The 10,304-nt window shown below is 40.4% G+C and overlaps 1 protein-coding gene across 1 annotated transcript in view; it reads right to left on the reverse strand.

Moving 5' to 3' along the window:
- Nucleotides 1–6,338, reverse strand: part of LOC122808858 (protein S100-A6-like) — a 117,188-nt gene extending 110,850 nt beyond the window's left edge. Inside the window, exon 1 of the mRNA XM_044079956.1 lies at nucleotides 6,159–6,338. The gene's annotated coding sequence lies outside the window, so the exon portion shown is untranslated. The remainder of the gene's footprint in view (nucleotides 1–6,158) is intronic.
- Between the last annotated feature and the right edge of the window lie 3,966 nt (nucleotides 6,339–10,304).

Consider the following 10,304-nt stretch of genomic DNA (forward strand, 5'->3'; position numbering starts at 1 on the left):
CAAAGCAGACACCCAAACAACTACCACCTCACGACCCAACACATGCAACACATAGACCACACAGTCAGAGTGTCAAACAGTCACAGCCCTTAAGGCCAAACAAAATGCCAGACACACTTGTCATTGGTGATTCCATAGTCAGACACACTGACGTCCGCTCACCAGACTGAGTAAAGAGAAGGTCACAGTAAGCTGCCTGTCGGGCGCTAGAATCCGCCACATAATGCAAGCACTCAGGTCTCTCAACAGCAGGTACAAGTACGACTCAGTCATTGTCCACGCTGGTGTCAACGACCTGAGACGTACCTCCTTGGACTACATGAAAAGGGACATCGAGGAGCTCTCTGATTATGTAGCCCAGACAGGTATGACCCTGACCTTGAGCAGTATCCTACCTTCACCTAGAATGATGCCACAATACAGTGATAAGATGATCAGCTTTAATAATTGGCTTAAATTCTGGTGTCATTCAAAGGGGATCCAATGTCTGTCTGCCTGGGATGACATGCTGGACAAGCCACGCTGCTCGCAAGGGACGGCTTGCACCTGTCACCCTGGGCTTCCGGATATTGGCAAAGGCTCTTGCCACCCCCATAGTGCCTTTTTAGGCAAGGCTCAAATTCTAAACCTACCACCCTAGAACACCAAAAGGAAAAAAAACTAAGGGTAATGCTGCTCAATGCCAGAAGTCTCAATCTCAAGATGCACGCACTCGAGGCCCTTCTCAATATGGAGAACATCGATGTCTGTGCTGTGACAGAAACCTGGTTCAAGGCTCCTGAGAGCACCCCAGCACTAACAGGTTTCACCTCATATCATGCGTTCCGGCCCCAAAATCCGGACAACACCAAGAAAGGAGGGTGTCCATATTCATAAAGGACACCCACACCTCAAGGTTGGTGGCAACGCACGATGCATCGGAGACCATCCAGGTGCAATTAACCATAGGCAAGACTGCTCTGCAATTTGTAGCATGTTACAGGCCACCCTCTCAAACTCAGGAACCTCACATGGCCTTCCTGAAAACATTGGAGGGATAAATGTATCTCCAAACACCATCATACTAGGTGACTTCAACTACCCTAATATAGACTGGGAACACTACTCAAGCCCGAACACTCTAACCCAAAGATTCCTGGAGTTCATAAGCTCAAATGCCATGGAACAACTAGTCACCATCCCCACAAGAGGAGAAAACATACTTGATCTCATCATCACGAACATGGGATCAAAATGTTCAACACCGGAAGTATACCCCTCACTGGTGAGATCAGATCATAAACTAATCTCGCTGGAGGTCCTCATCCCGCCCCACCTGAAACAAAAAGACCACAGTGAAAAACTTCTCAAAAGCCGATTTCACACTTCTAAAAACTAGTGTGGTCTCCTTTAAGGCCCCTGAGCCAGTGGTAAACATTACTCAAACCGCTGAATCACTTACAAATGCCTTCTACCAGCACCTACAGGACTGCATGGATCAGGCAATCCCAAACAAAACTAAGACTCTCTGTACCAAAGGCAAGCGTCCAGTCTGGTGGACCCCAGCCATAAACAAGCTCTACAACAAAAGGAGGAAGCTACTACAAGATAGAGCAAAATCCTTGAAAGGTAAGACACCTTTGATCATTATAAGTAAAAACTAAGAGCTCTCATAAAATCATCCAAGGCAAATTTTGAGAGAAAAATCGCCAAGGACTCTAAAGAGAATCATAAGGCCTTCTTTAGCTATGTTAGAAACCTAGGAGGAAACTCCCAGATATGCTCAGAATTAGTTCAAAATGATGTGAAAATTACTGAACCTACACACATTGCCAACATACTGGCTGACAGGTTCAGTGCAAACTTCTCCCCTCCCCAAAAGGAGAGATATCTATTCCAGAGGATTGTAGCCCCCAAACATCTCCAACGCCCAGGTGAGAACTGCCCTCACTAAGGCAAAAACACAGCATCCATGGGACCGGATGGTGTCCCCGGCTGTGTGCTTCATGAACTCAACGAGGAATTAAACCCACAGTTAGGACAGCTGTTTAATCTTAGCCTCACCTCAGGATACGCACCCAAGGAGTGGCGCCGGCGACTGTGGTCCCACTTCATAAGGGCGGTGCCTCCACAGACCCTGGAAATTACCGCCCATTAGCTTGACAAGCCTTATCTGCAAAGCCATGGAGAGGATCATAATGGAACTCATAAATAAAGACATAGGGAACTTGCAGACTTTGGATCCAACTCAGTTTGGCTTTGTCAAAGGCAGATCCTGCCTCTTAAACTTGGTTGACTTTTTCGAGACAGTCACCAAGGCCATTGATGAGGAAAGGCAGTCCATACAGCCTACCTCGACCTGGCAAAGGCCTTCACACAATACCCCACTCAGGTACCATCGAAAAACTCATCAGCTTGAATGTAAACCCATACATCACAAGATGGGTTGCAAACTGGCTAAGTGACAGAACCCACAGGGTCAGAGTTGCTGGAGCCATGTCAGACTCAAAGCCTGTCACAAGTGGTGTCCCACAGGGCTCAGTCCTGGGTCCACTCTTGTTCGGCATCTACTTTTCTGAAGTACAAGCAAACACAGGAGGGTTATGGCTGACAAAGTTTGCAGATGACTGCAAACTGGGCCATAGTCGAAAACACATCTGACACAGATATCCTCCAGAAGGGCCTCACAGAAACGGATAACTGGTGCCAGAGCCATGGCCTGAAGTTAAACGCCAAAATGCATAGTCATACCCTTCGGGAAAAACAAGGTTACCCCTAGCTACCATATAGGTGGCAATCCACTGAGCACAGAAAAAGTCATCAGAGATCTGGGGACCCAGGTTGACAGTAGCCTTTCGCTTGACACTCATGTTACTAAAGTAGTTAGGAAAACCTTCTATATCACCCACCTGATCATGAAGGGATTCACATCTAGATCAAGGGAGGTCATCGTCCCCTGTACTCATCACTTATTAGACCTATGATTGAGTACAATGCCCGTTCGAATGTATCTGACCAGACACCTGCTGCAGCTTGAAAGGCCCCAAAAGTTCCTCACCAAAAGGATAAAGGGTCTCAAAAATATGTCTTATGCTGCCCGACTGAAAGAACTCCAGCTCTATTCAGTCTCATACCGCTTGCTCAGAGGTGACCTGTGCCTGACATATAAGGCCATGTCAAACCCAGATTTGATGAATATGCTTCACCTCAAAAATCTAGATCCCTCAGAACCACAAGGGCGGAGACTTAAACCTTGACACGGTTATAAATAGAACGTGCTGGAGGGACAGATTCATCACCCAGAGACTCCCTATGCTGTGGAACAAAATCCCGGTACATGTGAGGCAGAGCACCTCTCTGGCCTTGTTCAAGAGGAATCTTGACCAATGGATGGGAGATTGCAGATATACCCCAGGGATTACTTCAGTGTCACTGCTTGACAGAGGCACAGCAAAATGATAGGCATAGTTTTTATTCAAACTAAAGGGGTGGCGAAAGCCACATATCTATGGGCTAGGCTTATAAATGCCCTTGGGCAGATAGCCTAGTATGAACCTATGAACCTATGAACCTAAATGACTATTTCCAAGCCAAAACCTTGGGTTTTGAACTCAATACAAGGGAGACAGGACCTTTGATTACATAAATATAGTCCTCTGAGCGGGATTGTCTATCTTGTTACTAGCAAAGCAAGGCCTAATGTTGCACCATTCCATGCTTTAGCAGTTATCAATACCAGAGCTAAATTTAGAATATAGGTATCAATACATAAGGAGCTCAATATATAGGTTCATAGGCAAATACTAGGTTAGCTGGTCTTGCAGGCCATTTTTAAGGCTATTCAATTTCCCTTTTAAAGGTTAGAATCAAACTTTGTACCTTGTGGCCAGTATACCAACCCCCAACCCAAAAGTCAACTCTGGTGGGACTGTTGCAGTCAATATTCAGAAATGGTCTAATACTTTAGGTCTGAGCTACACTATAGTGGTTGATGGGTAATTACTGTAAGTTCTGACATTGTGAGACTGGTCATTTGAACAGGCAGAGTAGTTATCTCAAGAATAAGAAAAATGTTATGGCTGTATCAAGGGCAAAACTACTGCAAAATAACTATGTGGTTGTTTGGTTTGGAAATGGACATTGAAAAGGTATTTTTAACACCAGCTATGACCCAGGTGAAATAGCAGTTCAGGTACCTGTCAAAGCTGCTGAAGAAGGTGGAGATGAAAAGTGCAGCTGAGTGAATTAACCACGATTTGAGGGAAGAGGTGTGTACCTGGATACATTTCACAGGGATGAAATCCCTGGTGGAGTTGGGGGGGTGTTATATACATGCAGAAAATAAATAATAAATAATACACTAATCTAAAAAGCAAGCCTTTGATATTGCATCTTTAAAAGTTTGGCCTTTTTAGGCTGCCTTTTTTTTTTTTATATATTCAACCTTGGCTGATAGATTGTCATTATTTGTGCTGCATATATGTAGAGGCAGGTAACATTGTCACAGTCTATTGAACACCTACCCCTTGCACAGTTTGGGGTATGTACAGGAGAACATGAAGGCCATATGGAAAAAACACGATTGACATATGTATGATGACATATCTTCCGGCTGTCTTGACCCTCAACTTGTAATGAACAAATGGCTGAAGTACTCACTGCAGAAGGACTAAGTAGGTCAAGTGAATAGTGCAAGGAAACAAACAAAAAATAATCTTTTACCACCATTCAGATAGGAACCATTTTGCCCTATTAATGTTTGCCATGATTTTCACTGAAATCACATAGTAGATCTTTAAGACTTTGCTGCTATCACTTACTTTTAGTGTCTACATTTCCAGATTAGAACAGTGAAGACTATAATGTATAAATGTAAATGCTCAGAATTGCCACTCTCAGTCATTTCCTTAACTAGGCGCATTTCTCCTGAATAAATCCAGGTATCTGAATGAGTAGGTCAACCTTTGTTATTATGAAAGCATATTGACATCAAAGTAAATCAGGATGGACTGAACACAGTTCTTATTTATAAGATAAATTTGCATGCATTTTATAGAATATGGCAGTTAGCACAGAGGATAACAGCTCTGCACTATTAATGAGCTGCTACTTGTGGTTAAAGGAATGGGTTTGATTCCTTCCACCTCCATTTGCCTACTGTGTGACTCTGAGCAACCCCTGTCACCAAGATAGTGTTCTTGCTCTGCTCCTGGAAAGAAATATTTGTTGTTTAATAGACTTAATCAGTTAACACATGAACAAAAAAATGTCATTGTGAGCTAAAAAGTGTAAACGACTAAGTTCAATCAAACACATTTTTTCAGACTTTTGCTCTGGTAATGGATATTGCAGGATTATCATTTTCTATGACTTTTTTAGCATTTCTTCAATATTTGATCAGAAGAGGATTCATTTACAGTCCATATACTTTCTCAAAACTGCTTATGGCATTTCTATCGTAATGCATGGAAAGTTGCATTATAGATTAGCTAGTGTGTACTACATCTGATACTCATCAACCCTCAGAAATAAGTTCTGCATACTTTTATTAGACAGGTTGCTCAAACATTCCTCCTAATTTAGATAGTAACTAACTACCTCAGGATTTTAAGTAGGTAACTTCTGCACTACAAAGTGATCCTTAGCAGACTGTAATATTTCAAATCTCTGCTATAACATCAGCTTCAAGGTAAGAGCAACACTTCAGTTTATTTCAGTCTTTCCATCTGCCTGTACACTACTCACATTACAGTGTAAAGTCTGTAACTAGCATTGCAAGGAAATTAAATTAAATGAATATGGTTCAGTTGGTCATGCAGAAATGTGAACGGAGACTACTGCCACGCCTTATTAAAAATGAGAAAAAAAGCATTGAACTAGACAAACTGTACGAGTCGAGTACCACCCTCACTCTTACTAAAGATATATATATATATATATATATATATATATATATATATATAGTTTGTGTTCCATTGGCATCTTCCCCCTCATAGCTGATACAGTATAATTCTATGTGGCCATTTTTTTCTCTTCTCTCTCTCTCTCTACCTTTCAATGCATGAATCACATTAAGAAATAAAATGTTATCCACCCACCATTTCTTAATTAATCTCTACTACCAAATGCATCACTACAGACTACAGTATGCAAAGAAAAGAAGTAAAAAATCAACTTACCCTGTTAGTTAAATACTGTATCAGGCTACAAAGAACAGACGAGTAGGACGCAGTTGTACTCTGCCACTTTAAGGATATTTTAAAAATTTGATTTTCCCCTTCATGCAGTCAGTCAGAAGATGCGATTCTCGTACACACTGGGCTGGGCTCTTCCATATGCTGTTGCAAAACTGACATGCGATAGGTATTTTCAAAGTCCCTCCCAGTAAAACTGCTACTTTGAGGTTTGTATTCTCAATACCACACCCAGTGTGTGACTCACAAAAACAGAGCATGAAAGCACGTTAATTAAATCATTAAAGTTTTGTTCATGGATTCATTTAACCATAAACTCAACAGAACATTATTCTTAGACAAACAAGCTGTGGCTTCTATAGCAGGCAGTTAGCAGTCTTCCACTGTGAGGGATAAGCAAATTTTACAAGAATCAAACAAGACATAATTTAATTTTTTTTAAATTTTAGTCTTTACTCATCCTCAGTAAAATGGCATGCACTTTTGCAACCCACAAATCACAGCATAATTTCTGTTACAGAATTCGGAAAAATTCCTAGGAAGTGCAGTGAGACATCAGTTTTGAAACAAACTAAATTTACAGCACTGCACTGAACTCCTATACAGTTCTGTAGAGTGGCTTACTGCACATATAAAATGAATTCTGGTATTTCTGAATGAGGCATTTGTAATCTAACTTGTAAAATACCTCAATTCATGCTGCTCAGTTAGGGTAAGTTGTGGTTCTCCATAGTAATGTGAATCAAATACATGCATGCACTGCATGGTGTCATCTCACATTAAAATAAAACCTAATTTATGTGTCTAGGAAATGCGTACTCAAGGAATTTAAAGAACTGTCCAGGTGACTGCACTAAAAACCTGCACGTGCATGTATGTGCGGGTGCACACACGCACACACACACACACAAACACTCTCAAGCAAATATACACACACACACACACACACACACACACACACACACACACACGCATGCTAGCACACACATACAGGTAACATTCATTGTTACAGCCTATTGCACATCAACACACACACACACAGACACACACACACACACACACACACACACACACACACACACACACAGCAAAATGGGTGCTATGTATGCATTGATGCAATGCTAAAACTGCCTAATCCTTTTTTTTTACTCTACTTTGATAGGTGCAGCTTGACAACTATTTTGACAGCTGTGAACCCTAGCACCTATTTGTCACAGTCTGAGAGTGTGTTTGACAGCTGCCAAAAGAGCTTTCAAACTCCAGCATGTAACAGCTAGACAGTTCTCTGTCAGGAGCTGTGATATTCTGATTAGCAATCAGCTAGGCAGAGCAGTACCATAATACAGTAGGGATGCTGTACTTCTCTGACTGGAGGCATGATGTGGGGGAGTTCTGACATGAAATGTGACACTTTGCATTATGCTTTGGATTGAGACATATCACACATACACATGCTAACACAAACACACTGCATAAGACGACGTACATAGACTAGCAACATAGAATGGTATAGCTTTGATTGGACCGGATTTTCCCTATAAGTGTAGTTTAACCATATGTATGAGGGCATAATTTTCATAGACCGTCCACACAGATTGTGGGATTTACATGATAGTGATAAAGCTCTTGCCTCTCAGTAGAGCACATCTGCAATACTGAGCAGTGAGGCTTCTGTGATTCACACATCTCTAACATACTGTGTAAACCCACTTGTATAGCTTTCCATTGTACACAAACTGTTTATGAACTCCTCTCATGATAAAGTACTGTATAGGAAAATATACATTTAGATTTTTGTTCTTTTCTTTTTGTTTTATAAATTCACCCATCTTGTTTGTCATTTTTTATGTATAACTCCAAATGTTATTTTTATTTTTATATCATAACATTTGCCAGCAGTGGTACAGTGTAAAAACTGACCCTGTGAATACTGAATCTCACTATTCACAGTTTACATTCCCAACATCTCAAATTATACACTGATCTCGGTATTGTGTATAACCACACTGCAAAGTCTACTTGTCACTTAAGCTGAAAAAGACAACAACCAAGAACTGTCTTTTTTATTTCAGTGATTAAATGAAATCAAGAAAGAGAGTTGCATCTATTACAGTACTACACAGAGCATGTCTTCTCATTTAACACTTTGCACACACCTTCAGAATTTTCCTGAAGTCCTCTGCTAGAATGGTATCCAATGGACATCCATTCATTCTAGTGCCAGCAGTTCTGTGATCTCATGTTTGTCAAACAGCAGTCCACAAACCATCTGCAGATCAATTGTTACAGAGTATACAGGTGTCAAACATAAGGCAGCCTGTATGTAGAATAAGGTAGAATTGTAGAAATATACATCAACTCGATCTGATATAATAAAAAACAGGTCTTAAGTTCAGAGATCACATTTCTAGTTTTACAACAATAGTCCGTGGTCCACAACACCAGACTAATGAAAAACTTGGGTTATGTGTCAAAGCAAGTATTTTCCTTTTTCTAAAGAAGCAAAGCCTTTGAGTTAGTATATTTAAATTCAGGGCAGTATAGTGGTGAAGCAAAGCTACCTGCAATGCCCAGGGTCATGCATAGAGTCATTCTTTGTAACCAAAGTCAGTAGTTGAACTTATATCCACTGAACTACTGCCAGAAAATGTAAATTTATCTTATTTGTTATTCTCTTAAAATGTATAAGTAAGTTAAATTATCTGATTAGGTACTATACAGCATACCTAAATGTGACAGTTTGACTTTTTTGTCAACAAGTTCTTCTTTCCAAGACAATTGAATGTAGAAATGATTTATTTTCTCAAAGATGAAGCATTATCAGATTTGATTATATTACAATAACTTGTATAGGCATGTAGATTAAACTTCTCTGAAAAATGACATTTTCTTGATATTTTCTTATATTGTTTCTTTTGAAAAAAACAGTATTAATAAAAGCTTACACATTACATCAAAAACACTGCAGTTCTAACTACCTGCAGACCATATCGCACAAACTAATCCACACCACATTTTGTGTCTTTACCAGCTACAATGCCCACAGTTAACCCCACTGTGCTAATATAAGTTCTCACCTCTCCACATCCAGAGTACTGCCCTGCTGCTACTAAGAGTGGATCTTAGCAGCATCTGTGACAAAGTACAAGATGTACATGCTTGTGTAGCATTATTTAACCATGATATACTTGTCAGTATTGAAACTTAGCTGAAGCCAGAAATAAATGATAATGAAATTACTTCAGCAGTCTACAGTATTTTCAGAAAGGACAATTTAAATAAAAGAACATTATTTATTCATTATTGGAAGGCCATGATGCTGCAGTGGTTAGCATTGTCACCTCACAGCAAGAGGTTCTCCAGTTCGATCCTTGGCTGGGGTGCCTTCTGTGTGGAGTCTGCATGTCCTCCCTGTAGTTGCGTGGGTTTCCGCCAGGTGCTCCAGTTTCCTCTCACATCCCAAAGACATGTTGTAGGTGGATTGGACACTCCAAATTGGCCCTAGGAGTGAGTGTCTGCATGTGTGTGTCTTCCATGGAAGGTTGGGTGTTGGGCTGGCAACTTGACACTGTAAAACTCCACTGCCAATCATGAGTGGACAGGTGATTCGCTGTGGCGGCCCCTAACCAGGAAAAGCTGAAAGAAGAAGATTTATTAATTATTACATAATTTACAAAAATACTGTAGCTATAACCCCACATCCTCAATACATCCCTGATTTTTACAATGTAGAGTTTCTCTTCTAAGTACTAAAATGATTAATTACAAAAACATATATATTGCAGCACTATATATGCCACCGGAAGATAATACCAGAAAAGCTGAAGGTATCCTGTGCTGGATATCTCAGACTATATTTCTTAAAACCATAATACATGGTGATCTTAACATAGAGCCACCCCAACTACACAATAAATATCTGTAACTTCATAAAACTGCAAGGTTCAATAAAACTACAAATAGACAGTCCATACCTTACTTGAGTCTTACCTCTAACCCTAACAGTATAAGGTTCTTTGGATGCTTACCTGACACAATCAGTTACCATCTCCCCACATTTGCTCTAAGACAATTAAATAATAGACAAAATCATGTCATCTACACACAAGTATGACATTTTACAAAATTCAG

The sequence above is a fragment of the Protopterus annectens genome, chromosome 8.part0 (genome assembly GCF_019279795.1).
Source record: "Protopterus annectens isolate FY-2018-M chromosome 8.part0, PAN1.0, whole genome shotgun sequence".
Classification (NCBI taxonomy): Eukaryota; Metazoa; Chordata; order Ceratodontiformes; family Protopteridae; genus Protopterus; species Protopterus annectens.